Genomic DNA, 21,257 nt, shown 5'->3' with positions numbered 1-21,257 from the left:
CCAGGAGACGTTCACAACCCAGGTATCAAACCCAGGTCTCCCACATTGCAGGTGGATTCTTTACTATCTGAGCCATCAGTGAAGACCAACTTATTTACAAAGCAGACTCACAGATATAGAAAACAAATTTATGGTTATCAGGGGAAAAGGAGGGGCGAGGGATAAATTGGGAAACTGGGATTGACATATACACACTATTATGTATAAAATAGACAACTAATAAGGACCTACTGAATCACACAGGGATTTCACCCAACACTCTAATGATCTACACAGGAAAAAAAAAAAATCTAAAAAAAGAGTAGATATATGAATAACTGATTAACTTTGCTGGATGCCCAAAACTTCCACAATATTGTAAATCAGCTATAATCCAATAATTTAATTAAAATTAAGCCTATATGTAGACTTTCTTCTTTAAAAATAAAATTATTTTTAAAAATTGATTTATTTTTTAATTGAAGGATAATTGCCTTACAGAATTTTGTTGTTTTCTGCCAAACTTCAACATGAATCAGCCACAGGTATACATATATCCGCTCCCTTTTGAACTTCCCTCCCATCTTCCTCCCCATGCCATCCCTCTAGGTTGTTACAAAGACCCTGTTGGATTTTCCTGAAACACGCAGCGAATTCCCATTGGCTATCTATTTTACATATGGTAATGTGAGTTTCTATGTTACTCTCTCCATACATCTCAGCCTCTCCTGTCCTCTCCCCATGTCTGAAAGTCTATTCTCTATGTCTGTTTCTCCACTGCTGTCCTGTAAATAAATTCTTCAATACCATTTTTCTAGATTCTGTATATATGCATTAGAATATGATATTTATCTTTCTCTTTCTGACTTACTTCATTCTATATAATAGGCTCTAGGATCATCCACCTCATTAGAACTGACTCAAATGCATTCAGTTTTATGGCTGAGCAACCCACTCCAGTACTCTTGCCTGGAGAATCCCATGGACGGAGGAACCTGGTACACTGCAGTCCATGGGGTCGCTAAGAGTCGGACACCACTGAGAGACTTCACTTTCACTTTTCACTTTCATGCATTGGAGAAGGAAATGGCAACCCACTCCTGTGTTCTTGCCTGAAGAATCCCAAGGATGAGGGAGCCTAGTGGGCTGCCGTCTATGGGGTTGCACAGAGTTGGACACGACTGAAGCAACTTAGCTGTAGCAGCAACATTCCATTTTGTATATGTACCACAACTTCTTTTTCCATTCATCTGTCGATGGACACCTAGGTTGCTTCCATGTTCTAGCTATTGTAAATAGTGCTGCAATGAAGAATGGGATACATGCGTCTTTTTCAATTTTGGTTTCCTCAGGGTACAGGCCTAGGAGTGGGATTGCTGGGTCATATGGTGGTTTTATTTTTAGTTTTAAGGAATCTCCATACCATCTTCCATAGCAGCTGTATCAATTTACATTCCCATCAACAGTGCAAGAGAGTTCTCTTTTCTGGACCCCCTCTCTGGCATTTATTGTTCATAGACTTTTTGATGAGGGCCATTCTGACCCGTTTGAGACTCATTCTGACTCATTGTAGTTTTGATTTGCATTTCTTTAATAGTGAGTGATGTTGAGTATCTTTTTATGTGTTTGTTAGCCATCTGTATGTCTTCTTTGAAAAATATCTATTTAGGTCTTTTTCCCACTTTTGGATTGGGTTTGTTTTTCTGGTACTGAGTTGTATGAGCTGCTTGTATATTTTGGAAATTAATTCTTTGTCAGTTGTTTCGTTTGCTATTATTTTCTCCCATTCTGAGGGTTGTCTTTTCACCTTGCTTAATGTTTCTTATGCTGTGAAAAAGCTTTTAAGTTTATTCAGGTCCCACTTGCTTACTTTTGCTTTTATTTCCATTACTCTAGGAGGTGGGTCATAGAGGATCTTGCTTTGATTTATGTCATTGAGTGTTCTGCCTATGTTTTCCTCTGAGAGTTTTATAGTTTCTGGACTTTAATTTAGGTCTTTAATCCATTTTGTGTTTATCATTGTGTATTGTGTTAGGAAGTATTCGAATTTCATTCTTTTACACGTAGCTGTCCAGTTTTCCCAGCACCATTTATCAAAGAGGCTCTCTTTGTCCCATTGTATATTCTTGCCTCCTTTGTAAAAATTAAGGTACCCATAGGTGCATGGGCTTATTTCTGGGCTTTCTATCTTGTTCCATTGATCTATATTTCTGTTTTTGTGCCAGTATCATACTGTCTTGATGACTGTAACTTTGTAGTATAATCTGAAGTCAGGAGGTTGATTCCTCCAGCTCCATTCTTCTTTCTCAAGGCTACTTTAGCTATTGAGGGTTTTTTGGGTTTCCATATGAATTGTGAAATGTTTTGTTCTAGTTCTGTGAAAAATGCCCGTGGTGATTTTGTAGGTATTGCACTGAATCTGCAAATTGCATTTGGTATTATAGTCATTTTTACAATATTGATTCTTCCTACCCAGGAACATGGAATAGCTCTCCATCTACTCATGTTGTCTTTGATTCCTTTCACCAGTATCTTATAATTCTCTGTGTACAGTTCTTTTGTCTCCTTAGGTAAGTTTATTCCTATATGTTTTATTCTTTCTGTTGCAATGGTGAATGGGATTGATTCCTTAATTTCTCTTTCTGATTTTTCATTGTTAGTATATAAAAATGCAGGTGATTTCTGTGTATTGATTTTGTATCCTGCAACTTTGCTAAATTCACTGATTAACTCTAGTAATTTTCTGATACAATCTTTAGGGTTTTCTAAGTACAGCATCATGTCATCTGCAACAGTGACAGCTTTACTTCCTCTTTTCTGATTTGGATTCCTCTTATTTCTTTTCTCTGACTGCTGTAGCTAGGACTTCCAGGACCATGTTGGATAATAGTGGTGAAAGTGGATACTTTTCTCTTGTTTCTGATCTTAGGGGGAATTCTTTCAGGTTTTCATCTTTGAGAGTAATGTTTGCTGTAGGCTTATCATGCATGGCCTTCACTATGGTGAGGTAGATCTATTTTATGTGCATTTTTTGGAGAGTTTTAATCATAAATGGGTGCTGAATTTTGTCAAAGGCTTTTTCTGCATCTATTAAGATTATCATATGGTTTTTATCTTTCAATTTGTTAATAAGGTGTAGCACATTGATTGGTTTATACTAAAGAATCCTTGCATTCCTGGAATAAAGCCAACTTGATCATGTATGAGCTTTTCGATGTGTTGCTGAATTCTGTTTGCTAAAATTGTGTTAAGGATTTTTGCATCTATGTTCATCAGTGATATTGGCCTGTAGTTTTCTTTTGTGTGTGTGTTGTCTTTGTCTGGTTTTGGTATCAGGGTGATGGTGGCCTTGTAGAATGAGTCTTGGAAGTGTTCCTTCCTCTGCAATTTTTCGAAAGAGGTTTATAAGGATAGGCATTAGCTCTTCTCTTAATGTTTGATAGAATTCTCCTGTGAAACTATCTGGTCCTGGGCTTTTGCTTTTTGGGAGATTTTTGATTACAGCTTCAATTTCAGTGCTTGTAATTGGGTTGTTTGGCCACCTGATGCAAAGAGCTAACTTATTTAAAAGACCCTGATGCTGGGAAAGATTGAGGGCAGGAGGAGAAGGGGACGACAGAGGATGAGATGGTTGGATGGCATCACCGACACAATGGACATGGGTTTGGGTGGACTCTGGGAGTTGCTGATCCACAGGGAGGCCTGGCGTACTGTGGTTCATGGGGTCGCAAAGAGTCAGACATGACTGAGCGACTGAACTGAACTGAATTGTGTTGTTCACAATTTCTATTTCATCCTGGTTCAGTCTTGGAAGATTGAATTTTTCAAAGAATCTGTCCATTTCTTCCAGATTATCCATTTTATTGCCATACAGTTGTTCATAATAGCCTCTCACAATCCTTTGGATTTGTAAACAGTCTGTTGTAACCTCTTTTTCATTTCTAATTTTGTTGATTTGATTCTTCTCTCTTTTTTTCTTGACAAGTCTGGCTAAAGGTTTGTCAGTTTTCTTTATCTTCTCAAAAAACCAGCTTTTAGTTTTATTAATGTTTACTACTGTTTCTTTCATTTCTTTTTCATTTATTTCTGCTCAGATCTTTATGATTTATTTCCTTCTACTAATTGTGGGTTTTTTTATTCTTCTTTTCCCAGTTGTTTTAGGTGTAAAGTTAGGTTTTCTATTCGATGTTTTTCTTCTTCCTTGAGGTATGATTATATTGCTATAAACTTTCCTTTTAGACCTGCTTTTGCTGCATCCCATAGGTTTTGAGTTGTCATGTTTTCATTGTCACTTGTTGCTAGAAAATTTTTTGATTTCTTCAGTAACCTGTTGGTTATTTAGAAACATACTGTTTAATCTCCATGTGTTTGTGTTTCTTCTTATAATTGATGTCTAGTTTCATAGCGCTGTAGTTGGAGAAGGTGCTTGATACAATTTCAATTTTCTTAAATTTAGTGATGTTTGATTTGTGACCCAAGATGTAGTCTATCCTGGAGAAGTTCTATGTACTTCAGAAGAAGGTGTATTCTGCATTTGGATGGAATGTCCTGAAGATATCAATGAGATCCATCTCATGTAATGTGTCATTTATGACTTGTGTTTCCTTGTTAATTTTCTGTTTTGATGATATGTCCATTGCTATGAGTGAGGTGTTAAAGTCTCCTACTATTATTGTGTACTGTCAATTTCTCCCTTGATGTCTGTTAGTGTTTTTCTTATGTGTTGAGGTGCTCCTATGTTGGGTCCATAGATATTTACAATTGTTATGTCTTCCTCTTGGATTGATCCCTTGATCATTATGTAGTGTCATTGCTAATCTTTAATTTTCTTTATTTTAAGGTCTATTTTGTGTGATATGAGGGTTGCTACTCCAGCTTTCTTTTGCTTCCCATTTTCATAGAATATATTTTTCCATCCTCTCACTTTCAGTCTATATGTGTCTTGAGGTCCGGAGTGGGTTTCTTGTAGACAGCATATGTATGGTTCTTGTTTTTGTATACATTCAGCCAGTCTGTTTCTTTTGGTTGGAGCATTTAATCCATTTACATTTAAAGTAATTATTGATATATATGTTCCATTGCCGTTTTCTTAATTGTTTGGGGTTGATTTTGTAGATTTTTTTTTTTCTTTTCTCTTGTATTTCTTGACTATATAAATCCCTTTAACATTTCTTGTAAAACTCGTTTGCTGCTGCTGCGTCGCTTCAGTCGTGTCCAACTCTGTGCGACCCCATAGATGGCAGCCAACCAGGCTTCCTGTCCCTGGGATTCTCCAGGCAAGAACACTGGAGTGGGTTGCCATTTCCTTCTCCAATGCATGAAAGTGAAAAGTGGAAGTGAAGTCACTCAGTCGTGTCTGACTCTAGCAACCCCATGAACTGCAGCCTACCAGGCTCCTCCATCCATGGGATTTTCTAGGCAAAAGTACTGGAGTGGGGTGCCATTGCCTTCTCTGAAAGCTGGTTTAGTGGTACTGAATTCTCTTAACTTTTGCTTGTCTGAAAAGCTTTTGATTTCTCCATCAATTTTGAGTGAGAACCTTGCTGGATACAGCAATCTTGGTTGTAGGTTTTTCCCTTTTAGTACTTTAAATGTAGCCTGCCATTCCCTTTTGGCCTGCACAGTTTCTGCTGATAGATCAGCTGTGAAATGTATGGGGTTTTCTTGTATGTTACTTGTTGCTTTTCCCTTTGCTGCTTTTTTATATTATTTCTTTGTGTTTAATCTTTGTTAGTTTGATTAGTATGTGTCTTGGCCTGTTTCTCCTTGGGTATATCCTTCATGGGACTCTCTGCGGTTCTTGGACTTGACTATTTCCTTTTCCACATTGGGGAAATTTTCAACTATAATCTCTTCAAAATTTTTCTCATACCCTTTCTTTTTCTCTTCTTCTGGAACCCCTATAATTCAAATGTTGTGCATTTGATATTGTCCCAGAGGTCTCTGAGACTATCTTTTTTTCTTTTTACTTTATTCTGCTCTTCAGAAGTTATTTCCACTATTTTATCTTCCACCCCACTGATTCATTCTTCTCCTTCAGATATTCTGCTATTCATTCCTTCTAGAGTAATTTTAACTTCAATAATTGTATTGCTTGTCTCTGTATGTTTATTCTTTAATTCTTCTAAGTCTTTGTTAATTGAGTCTTGCATTTTCTCCATTTTGTTTTTGATCATCTTTACTATCATTATTCTGAATTATTTTTTCAGGTAGTTTGCCTATTTCCTCCTCATTTATTTGCACCTCTGTGTTTCTAGTTTTTTCATTCATTTGTGTAGTATCTCTCTCCTTTTCATTATTTTTTTTAACTTATTGCATTTCAGGTCTCCTTTTCCCAGGTTTCAAGGTGGAATCCTTTCTTCCTTTTGGTTTCTCCCTTCGTAAGGTTGATCAGTAATTTGTGTAAGCTTCATACAGGGTAAGATTTGTGCTGAGTTTTCTTTGTTGGTTTTTCCTCTTATGGGCAAGGCTGAGTGAAGTGGTAATCCTGTCTATTGATGACTGGGTTTGTAATTTTGTTTTGTTTGTTGTTTGGATGAGGCATTCTGCACAGGGTGCTACTGGTGGTTGGGAGATGCCAGGTCTTGCATTCAGGTGGTTTCCTTTGTGTGAGTTCTCACTATTTGATACTCCCTAAGGTTAGTTCTCTGGTAATCTAGGGTCTTGGAGTCAGTGGTCCCACTCTAAAGGCTTATAGCTTGATCTCTGGTCAGGAATGAAGATTCCACAAGTGGTTTGTTATGGCATTAAGTGAAATTAATACAAATACCCAAAAACCAAAGATGAACCCCATACAAATGGCAATTATATAATCAGGAAAATAATGATTAAAATAGTGGAATACACACACACACATATATATATATATACACTCATATGCAAAATCAAAACAGTCTGACAAAAATAAAGTATTTTGATTGACCTGGCAAACAAAGGAAACCCAAAATTATATCTACCAGTTAAGGGTAAAACTAACTAAAGCAAAAACTAGAAAACAAATCTAAAGGAAGGTGCCAAGAGGGGATAAAGCAATGAAAAGAAAACTAACAAATATGTTGACAGGAAAGGAAAGAAAATAGATATGCAAAGTTAAATAGAGGTAGATAAAGAAGATTTATATACATTAAAGTTTAACTGCAAGGGGAAAAGAATAGCAGAGAAAGCAAACAAAGGAATAAATGTAGAAAAATAATAATACCTTTAAAAAATAGAAATTAGAATTAAAAAAAAAAAGAAGAAAAAAGGAAGAAGAAAGGAAAAGGGAGGGGGGTGCAGGGAGAAGAAAGAAAAAGGAAAATTCCAAAGAACTGCAAAAGTCCAATCCAGAGGCAGAGGTTTATACCAACAATAAAATGTGTGACTGGAAAAAAAAAAAAAAATCTCAAAGCTTAATTAGATTTCATAGTGCCAATAAAATAAAAAACTACAACAGGGATGTTGGGGGGGGCGGGTAGGAAAAGGAAGAAAAATAGTCCATAGAAGAAGTCAAAACATAAGAATAATAATAAATGTTTTTCTTGAGTCACTGCTGTCAGAGTCCTTTCCCTCGCTGGGAGTCACAGTTCACCTCACCTCCCTAGGATGTCCTTCAACACTGTCCTGGTCTCTGGACCTGCTGTGAGGGCAGCTCAGATTCTAATCTGGTCTTACTCCTGAGTGTTCTAGCCTCAAATGTCCACAGCTATCAGAACTAGTGTGTTTTCTTTTGTGGGAGCTCTTGTCCTTTTATATAGTCCATAGACACAGAGTCTGCCTAGTTGATCATGTGGATTTAATCTGCAGCTTGTACAGCTGGTGGGAAGATTTTGGGTCTTCTTCCTTAGCCACACTGCCCCTGGGTTTAAATTGTGGTTTTATTTCCACCTCTGCATGTGGGTCATCCACTGGGGTTTGCTCTTGAGGCTGCCCTGGAAGACTTGGGTCTGCCCTAAGTGAGTACTAGGTGTGGAGGTAGTGCAGCTGCTTGGGTCACAGGGGTTCTGGCAGCACCAGGTACTCAGAGGAGTTGGCAGCTAGGACAGCAGTAAGTATAGTGCTCTAGAAGGGTATGGCAAGTAGTATTGGCCAGTATGCTCCACTATTCTTACCTGGAGAATCCTCCTGACAGAGAAGCCTGGCAGGCCACAGTCCACAGGGGTGCAAAGTTGGAGACAACCAAAGCAACCCTGTATCCATAGATGCAAGGCTTTTTTTTTTTTTTTTGCCTGTGGCACCTCTGCCCCAGTGAGGGTTGAGCATGAAGGTGGTGCAGCTGCTTGGCTCAGTGGTGCCAATTGTGCAGGGATACAGACTGCCTACACTGCAGGAGTTATGGCCCTATCAGAGTCTTTTTCCAAGCCTCTTGTAGCTGGTGATCAAAAAGCTTCTTTGACCAGTCTTTCTCCATAGCTCCTCCTGTTGAGGCACTTAGTGGGCTCCTTTGCTGGGGTCCTTCTTTGTTGTTCAGTACATCAGGCACATAGAGCGGCCCCCTTGGTTGGGGTCCTACTCTGTAAATTGTGCATCAGGCACTTAAAGGGGCACCCTGGTTGGGGTCCTACTCTGTAGTTCAATGTGTCAGGTGTTTGATTGGCCAGCCTCTCTCTTGTTCAGGGGCAGATGCTGGTGCGTGGGGAGAGAGAAGCTATGGTGATGGCCCCACCCCAAATGTGTGACTCAGCAGTATCGCCTTGATTCCATGGCTGCCTGGCGTTCCTCCACCGGCATTTCCCACCACAATCTCCTCCCACACATCCCTTCTATCCGTCTCTCCACAGTCAACAGCTGCCCTCGCCTTGGGATTGCTCCACAATCCCTAAACTCCAGCTCCCAGCCACAACACCTTCTAAGAGACCTGCATCCCTACCAAGGTTATATATGGCTGTGGCAAGGACTATCTGATTCTCATTCTTTTTAGGCTGCCACTGATCAGCTGTTTCAGTCTCACCCTTAAATGTTTCTCCTCTGACTCAGACAATTGCCCTGATGTGGGGATAGGACCCCTGCTTCAGTTCCCCCACCCACTGAGAGCAGGTCCAGTAATACTAAGACTCCTGTTTTGCCCCCTAGTTCCTTTGTCCTACTGAGTTTTTTTTGTGGTTCTATATATTCTTTTCCACTGGTCAGGTACTCCTATCCACTCTCAGCTGGTGTTCTGCATGCACTTCTGTGTCTGAAGTTATATTCCTGATGTACCCATAGAGAGAGATGTACTCCACATCCACCTACTCCTCTGCCATCTTGTTCTCATAAAATTACTTTTACTTAAAGTTGGCACAGAAGACATATTCCTTGGGTTATTTACTTTAATCGATGTATAAATGTGGGGAAAAGTAAATCTTTTTTTTAGCTAAACACATTACAAAGCAAATATAAATGTTAAACTATCAGGAAATCAGTCTAAGAGGGTTTTTCTCTTTTTAAGAGTCTCTCTGAATTAAACTAAAGGATCATCAAATAAAATCTTAACCATGAAAATTGTTTTCAAAGACATATTTAATCTACTAACGTTTTATTCCAACATAATAAAAATTCACTGATGGACTTATGTTTGAATGTGTATGTATTTTATCAAAAAACATTCAAACTGCATTATATTGATTTTAAAATTGGTCACTGAATATATGGTTATACATATTTATTCAAAATGAAATTTCTAGAAAAATATCATATTCATTTGTTAGATACAGATCTAAGGAATACAAAGACTTGTACAGTTTAAAGTTTCTTACTAGCCATGCAAGTGAAATACATGTTTCTCTTAACCCTTTGCTGGGCTCCATTCCTGTGCCCTTCTCAGTGTTTATTCTGACAGTTGCTTATCATCACTGAGAAACAAAAGAAAAAAATATGGAGTTCCTGGTACTAGTTTCTCTCAACCTGGGCTGTATCAATATATTAAGTAGTCTTGAAGGCCAGGCTAGAAGTAAAAAGGGCCCTTGTGTGGGATTCAAACATCAGAGAAGACCAGACATGTACCTTCCATCTTTCCCTTTCACACCTGTGTTCTATCAAATAGGTAGTTCACAGGTTTAGGATGAGGGGATCTTCCCAACCCAGGGATTGAACCCAGGTCTCCCGCATTGCAGACAGATCCTTTACCATCTGAGCCAGAAGTGAAGCCTAGGAGACCCACAAACTGTAGAATAATATACTGCAGAGGTTCTCCCACAGGAGCGAAAGTTCTGAGAATCTGTCAAGCCCTGGAGGATCTGACTTCTTATGCCAGTAGGTTTAATTTGAGAGACTCGCAGAACTGGGGGCAACAGAGACTTCACACTTAAAGGGCACATGCATAGATCTCATACACTCTGGATCCAAGGGAAAGGTAATAATTCAATAGGAGCCATGGTAGACCTATCTGCCTGTCTTGAAGAGTCTCCTGGAGAGGTGTATGGGGCAGCTGAAGCTCACCCTGGCGACATAGACATTGGCAGCAGCTATTCTTGGGACATTGGGCATGGACAGAGGTGCTGGCAAGCCCCATTTGGAACCTCCATCTTGCTCATTAGCTCCAAGACCTAACCCCACCAATAACCTATAGGCTCCATTGTTAGGATGTTTAAGGCCAAGCAAATAACTGGATGGGAGCTCAGCCCCACCAGTCAGCAGGCAGGTTGTCTCAAGTATTTCTAAGCACACAAGCCACGTCTAGACTTTCCTATATACACTGCCTTTCCCACTATAGGGCCAGGACCCAGCCCTACCAACCAGTGGGCAGACAGCAGCCCTGTCATCCAAGATGCCCACCCTAACCTCTGGATCAGCCTAACCAACCAGAGGACAGACACCAGACACAAGAAATTCACAATCCACAGCCTGTGGACAAAGTCTGGCCACAGCAGGCCAGACCCTGCTCTGGGAGCAACTTGCCCTGTTCCCGCCCACTAGTACTCCACCACAAGCTTCAGGGCACCCTTGGACTCCATACTCAACTGTGCTAGCAACTCCCATTCAAGTGGTCTTACACAAGCTCTGGGATCCCTGGCCCTAGAGCAGACTCCCACTGCTGACTCTGCCTGCCAGTAGTCTGGCACTAACCCCAGGACCTGGCTTCACTCACCAGTTACTGGGAAGCAGCCTCAGACTCTTCCAGACCATGACTCCACCTACCAGCGAACAAGCACTCACCCCAGAGCTCCCTGGGGCTCTGAAGTCAGTCACCTTTTGACCATGCCCCACCAACAAGCAGCCAGCAGCTTCTTCAAAAGATAAGAAATGGCAACCAATCAGCCTAAGGGTCAACCAAGACTATCAGACCACCTACACAGTTGGCCTGCCACAACAGGAAAACTCAGTGCTCACAGGGGGAACCCCTAGAATATGTAACTTAGTTGACAACAGGGGATCGAGTATCTCCTACAGAAGGTCATCTCAAAGTTGGGAAATGTTATCGACTTACTAGATAAACAAAATTACAAATAGCAACTTAGGCAAAATAAGATCAGGAGAACAATTTCCAGATGAAGGAACAAGATAAAATTCCAGACAATGAATTAAGTGAAGTGAGATAGGCAATCTACCTGAGAAAGAGTTCAAGGTACTGATCATAAAGATGATCAAAGAACTCAGGAGCAGAATGTATGCACACAGCAAGAAGTTAGAATTTTTAACAAAGAGAAAAAATATAAAGACTAACCAAACAGAGATGAAGAGTATAACAACTAAAGAAGACACAAGAATGAATCTATAGCAGACTGAAAAAGGAACAGATTAGTAAACTGCAAGACAGAGTAGTGGAAATCACTGCCATCAAAGAGAAAAAAGAAAAAAAAAAAATAGGACAGTTTAAGAGAACTCTGAGACAATATCAAGCACATCAATATTCACATTATAGGGCTCCCAGAAGAAGAGACAGAACGGTGCATAAAATATATTTGAAGATATAAAGCTGAAGATTTTCATGACTTGGGAAAGAAAATCATCAAGTCCAGGAAGCACAGAAAGTCCCATATAGGATTAACTCAGAGAGACACACCAAGACACACTGTAACTAAAATGAGAAAAATCGAAGAGATAATACAAAGGATCATAAAAGACTATGAACAGCTATACATTAATAAGTTAGAGAATCAAGAGGAAATGGACAATTCTTAGAAGTGTATCATTTCCCAAGAATGAACCAGAGAGAAATGGAAAATATGAACAAACCAGTTATGGGTACTGAAATTGAATCAGTAACTTAAAAACTCCTTATAATTTAAAAATGTCTGAGATCAGATAATTTTACAGGTGAATTCTATGAAACACTTAGAAAAGACTTAAAACCTATTTTTCTTGAAGTATTCCAAAAAGTTTCAGAGGAAGGAACACTCCTGACCTCATTCTGTGAAGTCAGCATCACCCTGTTATCCAAAACAGAACAGTATCATATATATTATGGAAAATACAGGCCATTATCATTGATAAATACAGATGCAAAAATTCTCAAAAAAATATTAGCAAATCAAATTCAACAATGCATTAAAAAATCATACACCATGATCATGTGAAATTTATTCCAGAAAGGCAAGGATTTTTCAATATATGTGAGTCATTGTGATATACTACATTAACAAATTGAAAAATAAAGGCCATAAAGTCACTTCAATGGGTTTAGAAAAAGGTTTTGACAAAATTTGACATCTATGATCAAAAACTCTCCAGAAAGTGGGCATAGAGGGAAGCTACCTCAGCATAATAAACGGAATATATAGACAATCCCACAGCTAACATCACATTCAATAGTGAAAAGCTAAAAATCATTTCCTCTAAGATGAGGGACATGACAAGAATGCACTGACTTTCCGCTTTTATTCAACACAGTATTGAAAATCATAGCTAGTGTAGAAAAATAAATATAAATCCAAATTGGAAAAAAAGAAATAATACTGTCACTGCAAATGACATGATACTAGACATGGAACATTCTAAAGATGCTATCATGAAACTACTAAAGTTCAATGAATCCAGTTAAGTTGTAGGATGCAAAATTAATATACACAAAGATGTTCATTTCTATACACTAATGACAAAACATCAGAAAGAGGAAACAACCCAATATAACATCACATCAAAAAGAATAAAATCATACACCTAACTAAAGAGGTAAAAGATCTGTACTCAGAAAACTATAATACATTGATGAAAGAAAATGAAGATAACATAAACATATAGAAAGATGTGACATTATTACAGGTTAGAAAAATTAATAGTTAAAATGACCATCTATGCCAGACAATCTATAGAAACAATGCAATTTCTATCAAAATAACAATGGGGTTTTTCATAGAATTAGAACAAATTATTTTAGAATTTTTATGGAAACACAAAAGTCCCCAGATAGCCAAATCAATCTTGAGAAAGAAGAATAGAGCTGGAGGCATCACCTCCCCTGACTTCAGACTATAAAACAAAGCTACAGTAATCAAAACTAAACGGCACTGGCACAAAAACAGACACACAGAAAACCAAGAAATAAACCTGTGCACTTATGGTCAATTAATACTTAACAAAGGAGGAAGAATATACAATGTAGAAAAGATGATCTTTTCAATAAGTGGTGCTGGGAAAACAGCGACATGCAAAATAATGAAACTGTAACATTCTCTAACACCCTACAAAAAAATAAACTCAAAAGTGGATTGAAGACCTAAATGTAAGACCAGAAAACATAAAAATCTTAGAGGAAAACATAGTTTTTAACATAAATTGTAGCAATATTTTTCAGTACCTGTTTACTAAAGCAAAGGAGATAAAAGCAAAAATAAACAAATGAGACCTAATTAAACCTAAAATCTGTTGCATGACAAAATGCAAAAACAACCTACCAAATGGCAGAAAGTATTTGCAAATGATAGGACCAAAATGGGTTAATATTCAAAATATATGAACAGCTTATACAACTCAACTTCAAAAAACAAACAACAAGGCTTTTTAAAAATGGCAGAAGAGGTGAATAGATATTTTCCAAAGAGGATTAGTATATGGCCAACAGGCACATGAAACATTGGTCAACACTAATCACCATGGAAATGCAAATCAAACTACATTGTTATATCACCTCACACCTGTCAGAATGCCTATCATCCAAAAGAACATAAACAACAAATGTGGGCGATTATGTAAAGAAGAGGGAACTCTCATACATTGAAAATGTAAATGAGCGAAGCCATTGGGAAATCAGTAAGGATGTTTGTCAAAAAACTAAACAAAACTACAATATGACCCAGTAATTACACTTCTGGACATATATCTAAAAGAAACAAAACTACTAATTCTAAAGAAGGCATGTACCCCAATGTTCAAATAGTATTATTTAAAATTGCCAAGATATTGAAGCAACATGAGTGTCCATCAACAGATGAATGGATAAATAAAGAGTGGTACACACACACAGGGATACTACTAAGCCATACAAAAGGAATAAATATTACCATTTGCTGCAATATGGATGGACTGGGAGGGCATTATGCTAAGTGAAATAAATCAGACAGGGAGAAAAATAAATATTGTATGATATCACTTTTATGTGGAATCTAAAAAGTAAAACATGTTTGTGAATATAACAAAAACAGGCACAGAAATAGAGAATACACTTGTGGTTATCAGAGGGAAGAGGGGAGCAAGATAGAGGCAGAGGATTAAAAGGTACAAACCATTATGTATAAAAGAAGCTACAAGGATATATTGTACAATGCAGGGATTAAAGACAGTATTTTATAATTATAAATGAAGTAAACCTTTAAAACTTGTGAAAAACTATATTATACACCTGTAACATAGTTAACAGCTATATCTGAATGAAATAAAACAATCTATTGTCTCTACTGGAGATGAAAAGACAAATCAAGCATAGTTCCTTCTCCTAAGGATTACACAAAATACTCCAGGGGTTGTAGATACTAAAATAAGGGGAAATAATCAAAATAGTGTATATTTTAGTCCCTTCATGGACTATCAATGGGGTCCAAAGAAAGTTGCCAGTGAGGAAGAGTTTTATGGAGAAGATGATAATTGAACTATGACTATGTCCTTTGGATACAAAAGGCAGGAAAATTGGGGGTGGGATTTGAGTAGATTATACACAAATACTACAGCATTTTATATAAAGAGACGCGCACCTGCAAATTCTGATATCTGTTGAAGGCCTTGAAACCAATTCCACATGGATACAGAAGGATGTATATGTGAGAATTGATTAAATATGTATGATAATAACCATTACATTTTAAAAGTGTGGTAATTACTGTAGTAGGATGGCATTTTTGGGGGGGCCACCAACTGTTTGTATTCTACCTTTAAGATTTTATTAGTAATATCAAAGTACCCAGTACACATCACTTTAGGGCAGATGCCTATTTTAAGACACAGTACAAAATTATATTAAGCTCTCAGACCCTCAAAAAGTACATTAAAATATATAAAAAAAAAAAAATTCCTTATGCAATCATAGCTGTAGTCTTCTCCAATTTTAAAGCATGCTCCATTGGTGAAAACAACACAGAGAAAGGATGCTCAGCAGCAGATAATTTTGATATTTAACTGTGTTCAGAAATATACATATTAAGAAACCATTTACTCATCACTTTACCTTTATCCCCTAGTCATGGATGGTTGGAAAAGAAATGAACTGAGGTATGGAGGTGATTGATCAAGTTTTAGAATTATACATTGCATTAAAAAAAAATTACATGGAGCTGACTTGGGTTTTAATTTTAAGGTCTCCTTTCTGAAATTCATTTATTATTATTATTAACATTAATATTAATGACACTACATTGAGATAATGTGTCAAAGGTGTTTTAAACTCTTTTTTAAAATGTAGACCAAAAGACTGATAGATATATGTTCTCTCACAGACAAAACTATACTTTGATTACAAGGACTTCTAAATCCAATCCATTACCTTCAAAAAACTGAAATTGTGGATTTAATGACCTATTTTTATGTCCCCAGGATTATAACAGAAAGCTAAATAAAATGTACTAATAAGTATTTCCGTGAATTATAGAACATTTGTAAAATGTGAAGACCAATAGTCTACTTTGAGGCTATGCCTTATCTTCAAGATGCTAATGATGAGTAAACTTCAGTGACAGTTTAATCATAAATGCAAATTCCAGAGCTAGACTCCTACTTGAAAACCAGCTAACAGGTTGATTTACCAGTTTTTCTCCCTTCTTCTTTTTATGTTACTTTTCTGTTTTTGAATATTTTTCATAAACTAATTCATTAATGTAGTCAAAATTGCATTACATATAATAATTTTAGGAAGGACAATTATAGGAATGGAAGTGAAAAGAACTCGGAAATACATGACTTTCCAAGAGAAGCTATTATATAGAGAGAATAATTTTGGTGATCTATTTAACAGAATCAAAGTGTTTTTTCCTCTTACTGAAAGCCTTTTTTTTTGTACTCCCATAAATGCTTTTAAGACTTTCTTTGGAAAACCTGTCATTTTCAAAGTACCCTTAAGAGCACATAATCCCTACATAATTTGAAAAAAAAAATGCACTTTTCTGAAATAATAGCAATTTTCTAGATAACTAGTTTATACAATAAGGAAATGCCTCAGACTTGCATCGAAAAGGGGAGTGCATTACAAATGGACACTTTGTGCCATACTTGGATGGAGTACATTACCTACAAATATAAAAATATACAGAGTAGCATGCATTAGGTGGTAATCTATACTTTTTTCAGGAAAACATGCAGCTTAGAAAATACCTGGGAATGTTAGGGGAGAAGAAGGTGGTATTACAAAGCAATAGTCTTAAAGCCTTGTAAGAAGAAAACAAGAGCTATTGGGAGTAACATAGTTACAGTGGTATTTTTAAAAGGCTTTTTTTTTTTTTACACTGTATATAAGGTGAGCTACAAAACAGAAATACGTAAGGCAGGTTGATCCTGACTTACCTCAACAAATTATACCTATCTCATTTGCAATGAAAGTTTGAGGGTGTTCTTATGCTACCCAAGGTAGGGAATAAAAAAATAACAGAGCAAGAGATAAAATGAATGGGTTTATAATCCACTTTTCTAAAAGATAGATATGGTAATCATTTCCCATCTTTTTAAAAGCAAAAATCTGTTATCAAATGCACTACCAGAGGATGAGCTCACTTAAATTGTCTACAATTACCATTCATCAAAAAGTGACAAGTCAGACCTGCTTCCTTCAGTCATTCTTATAGAGAACATCTAGTCTAGAAGAATATTAGAAATTTCTACAGTGGAAATCTTCATGCAAGGATATTAAATCTTTGGTTAGATTATTACCAACTTTTTTCTTATTAAGTTGGTTAAACATTTTTTGAGTCAATTTCCCAGGAATCAAATAGTCACTTGGAATAGCTGAATAACAAATCTCTTACACAGAAGCCGATAGTGGTGCTTGAAAGGTTACTTCAGATCTTGAAAATATATCACTGTCATTCATAGACACACTCAGTTACAACTGATAGAAGCAATGGAGATAAAGCCTTTCCTTTGGGCTATATATTGCAAAATACTTTGGAGTGAGAAAACATTCATTACTCTTGGAATAGGAACACGAAATACTAGCTCAGTTATATAGTATTCTCATGCAAACATGAGGCTCAGACTTGTGTTTGAAGACTCAAAAAATACTTTTTCTGTGAGTAGTTTACATACTAAAATAGATGAAAATAGTATATATAATTAGTTGTCATTAGCTTATTAGAATACTATTCTTGACTCCAAACCAAGATAATTTAAAAACATGAACATCTGTATACCTCAGAGCCCTACATAACAATCCACAATTATATATGTTACATGTAATCTATACTAAAATGATATGAAAATGCATTTGCTTAAGGTAAGTAACATTTTAATAATATAACCACCTAAATAATAACACTATCTTAGATAACGCAAATACAAAATTTCATGTAATTTGATCAAAATAATCCATGCTATGTTAAGTATGGGATTAGAGCTGAAACTGGTAAGTATTTAACATGGCAGTTTACATAACTATAATAGAACTATCAGACTGTTGAATGTTAAACTTAATTTTCTTACAGATAACAACAATATGCATTTAATTTAGCAATAGAAATGAGAGTTGGAACACACTAAATTCTAGGTGCTGTGCTGAATATAGTAAAGGTGTATTTCTTTGAATTTTAATCAGTATCCTGCGAGGCTGGCATTTTGGACAGAATAGAATTATTTCTTCCAGTCATTAGCTTGCAGTTAGGTGAAAATTCCATGAAGTCAAAATTTCCCTGCAAAATGTATGAGGTGCCATGTCAGATGTCACACAATTTCTCCACAAATCCTTATAGCTGGGTATTGCTCTGGTGGTAGGTACTCATTCATGCTTTCTGGGTACCATGGTAGGGTTCAGTAGTTGCTTTAGAGATGCTATGGCCAAAAAAGCCTAAAATATTTACTATCTGGCTCTTTACAGAATAGATTTGCTGACCTTGAACTTCAAAGAATAAAAGAGAGATTTTAATGACATTGTTTAGTGATCTCTACACTATTTAGGAAGCTTCCTGGGGGGAATATTATCTGTTTCATACTCAGTTTAGTATAGAAATATGAAGTTAAAGCAATGCAACCGATTTCATAAAAAGCACTGAAGAAGTTAGGCATCTAACAGTGCTATCTCCTGTGGAATGTCTATTCATATCCTCTCAATGGTGAAAACACATTTGCCCTTTAACGCTGGATTTAAAGTGTGGAAGCATTTGAAGTTTTTTCAGAGGTAAAGTGACTGAATAATAAGTTTGACAATTGACAATAAAATTCTGGTTTGAACATTTGAAGCAATGATAGTTATTTCATTATGTGGCCTATAATCTGACTCTGAAGAGAACATCAAAAGAAGCATCAGGGAATAAATTTTTGTCTCCAATGTTAAAAAAATCCCCAAATTGCAACACGCAAGGATTTAGAGTCACATCTAGTATGAACAAGGCATATAAATATGAAGTTCATTGTGCAAACTGCAATATCTTTCACTTTTGTATATCAATCTTCATCTTGATTCTATTTTATTTTCTTATGAACATTTGGATCAAATAGGAAAAAAAAAAAAAACACATAGTAATAAAAAGAAACTCTTTGAATGGTCAAATAAATTAAATATTCAAGTTGACCCACAGCAAATTAGAGAGCATCAGATAACATCCCTAATGTTTAGTCAAACTGACAACAGATTCTTACTCTGTTCAGACAGTGTGGCATTACACATTTTAACTACACTGGTTGTGAAAACATGTGTCAGCTTGAACATAATTTCTTAGGAATGTGAGAGTATTAAATATTGCCTTGCAGATGCTCACAAAATATGGACCCATTTTTGCCATATGGGAGAGACAAATGAAAGTCTTCAAGGATCAACAAGGAAAAAACAAACCACTCCATTTGCAGATTAAATTAAGTGCCAACTTGGGATAATATCCTTCTTTGAAGAGTCAGGAATGGTTACAAGACTTTAGAAAGTGACCTAGGAAAATACAACGGAACAACAGAAAACATCCTCTCATTCTGAAATAAACAGATAATCTATTTTTATGTTTAAAAATATTGAGTCATGATGTAAGGGATACCATAATAATTCTCTATGTCTCAGTTTTAAGTAGAATGTGGAAACAAAACCTCCAAATATTCTAGTTTTTTTTTTTTTTTTTTCAATAAAAGTAATTACTAAACATCCAAAGAAACTACTCAACACTCAGTTCTCTGCAAAGGACTGAGAGATGCATAAGAAAAGCTAACATTTACATTTCAATCACTCTCTCTCCTCTTCCTATCTCCTGCATTGGCTTCCTCCCCTGTATTTAGCATCTTAATCATTGGCAGCTCTCCAGACTCCTCCCTTCTCTCTCCTCACAGTTAGTCAACAAATACTGTTAATGGTACTTGATAACAATACCTCCAGTCCTCTTGTCTTCACTTCTACTGTTTCCTTTCAGTCAGGATCATAGCACAATTGACACAATGTACTTATGATTACAAGTCCCTGTGTAATATTTCCCCTTTCACTGGACTTCAGTTATACAGAGTGCAATGAATAATAATCTTCTTTTTTAAGGCATACTCATGGTTTTTCCATGTGAACAGTACTGCTATAAAATTTGTTGGTTGATGGTAAATAACTAAAATTAGAATTACTGGGTTATACAGTGTATGAATATGTTAGAGTAATATGTAGAGTAATGCAATATGTAGTAATATGTAGAGTATGTTAAAATAACCCCAGCTTTCTGTAATGGCTGTTCTAATTCATATCCCTACTGGCAATATACAAACAAGTCTAGTGATTTGCATTTTCTGCCAGACTTGATATTGTCAAACTTTTTAATCTTTACCAACCAAAGGGATGGAAAATATTATTTTGGTCTTAATCTTCAGTTTTATTATCAATAATGAAGTAGAACATATCATATTATCAGCTACAATTTTGCCTCACCCCCCTCCTGAATGTAACCACAAAAAGCATTCATGCAAATACACACAGGTACACACACACACACAGACTCTCCACTCATGATTTTTATTCATCATATGTATGTTAGTCGTGCTTGACTCTTTGTGACCCCATGGACTGTAGCCCACAGGGTTCTTCTGTCCATGGAATTCTCCAGAAAAGAATACTGGAGTGTGTAGCCATTTCCTTCTCCAATTCATCATATAACAGTGTGTATATATCGTGATCCCTTAGAAGGTTTTATTTACCCATTATTTCCATATATCAGGTTTAGTTACACACTTACGTACTTCCTACATTTTCTATGTCTTTTCCCATAGCAGTGGACTATTCCATATTCAAACACAATTTTTCTGGAGCTTATGAAATCTGTAACTATCTCACATATTAGTGGATCCTCAATGCATAATGAGCTGAACACTAAATGCTCTTAAAATAAATTTGTGCTGATTCTAGTAGGTTGAAAATATGAAAAAGTGCTTTTCCACTTATGGTACTGAGTATTTTGGCAACTAACATGCCTTATTTTTTCTTAGCTTTCAGTAATTGAAAATATGTGTTTATATAAGATTCAAATAATAGGGGTTTACACATATAAGTACATAATTTTGTCACTATATTCTCATCAAATTTTGTATTGGGGACTTTCAGCTTGATTATCAGACATTAAATATTCTGTGAACCCCAACTAAAGCCAAATATTCTGTGAACCCCAGCTAAAGCTGGAACTCCAGTACTTTGGCCATCTCATGCAAAGAGTTGACTCATTGGAAAAGACTCTGATGCTGGGAGGGATTGGGGGCAGGAGGAGAAGGGGACGACAGAGGATGAGATGGCTGGATGGCATCAC

This window comes from Bos indicus x Bos taurus, chromosome 8, assembly GCF_003369695.1.
Source record: "Bos indicus x Bos taurus breed Angus x Brahman F1 hybrid chromosome 8, Bos_hybrid_MaternalHap_v2.0, whole genome shotgun sequence".
In the NCBI taxonomy this organism is placed as follows: Eukaryota; Metazoa; Chordata; class Mammalia; order Artiodactyla; family Bovidae; genus Bos; species Bos indicus x Bos taurus.
Note: the sequence above shows the minus strand (reverse complement) of the source record.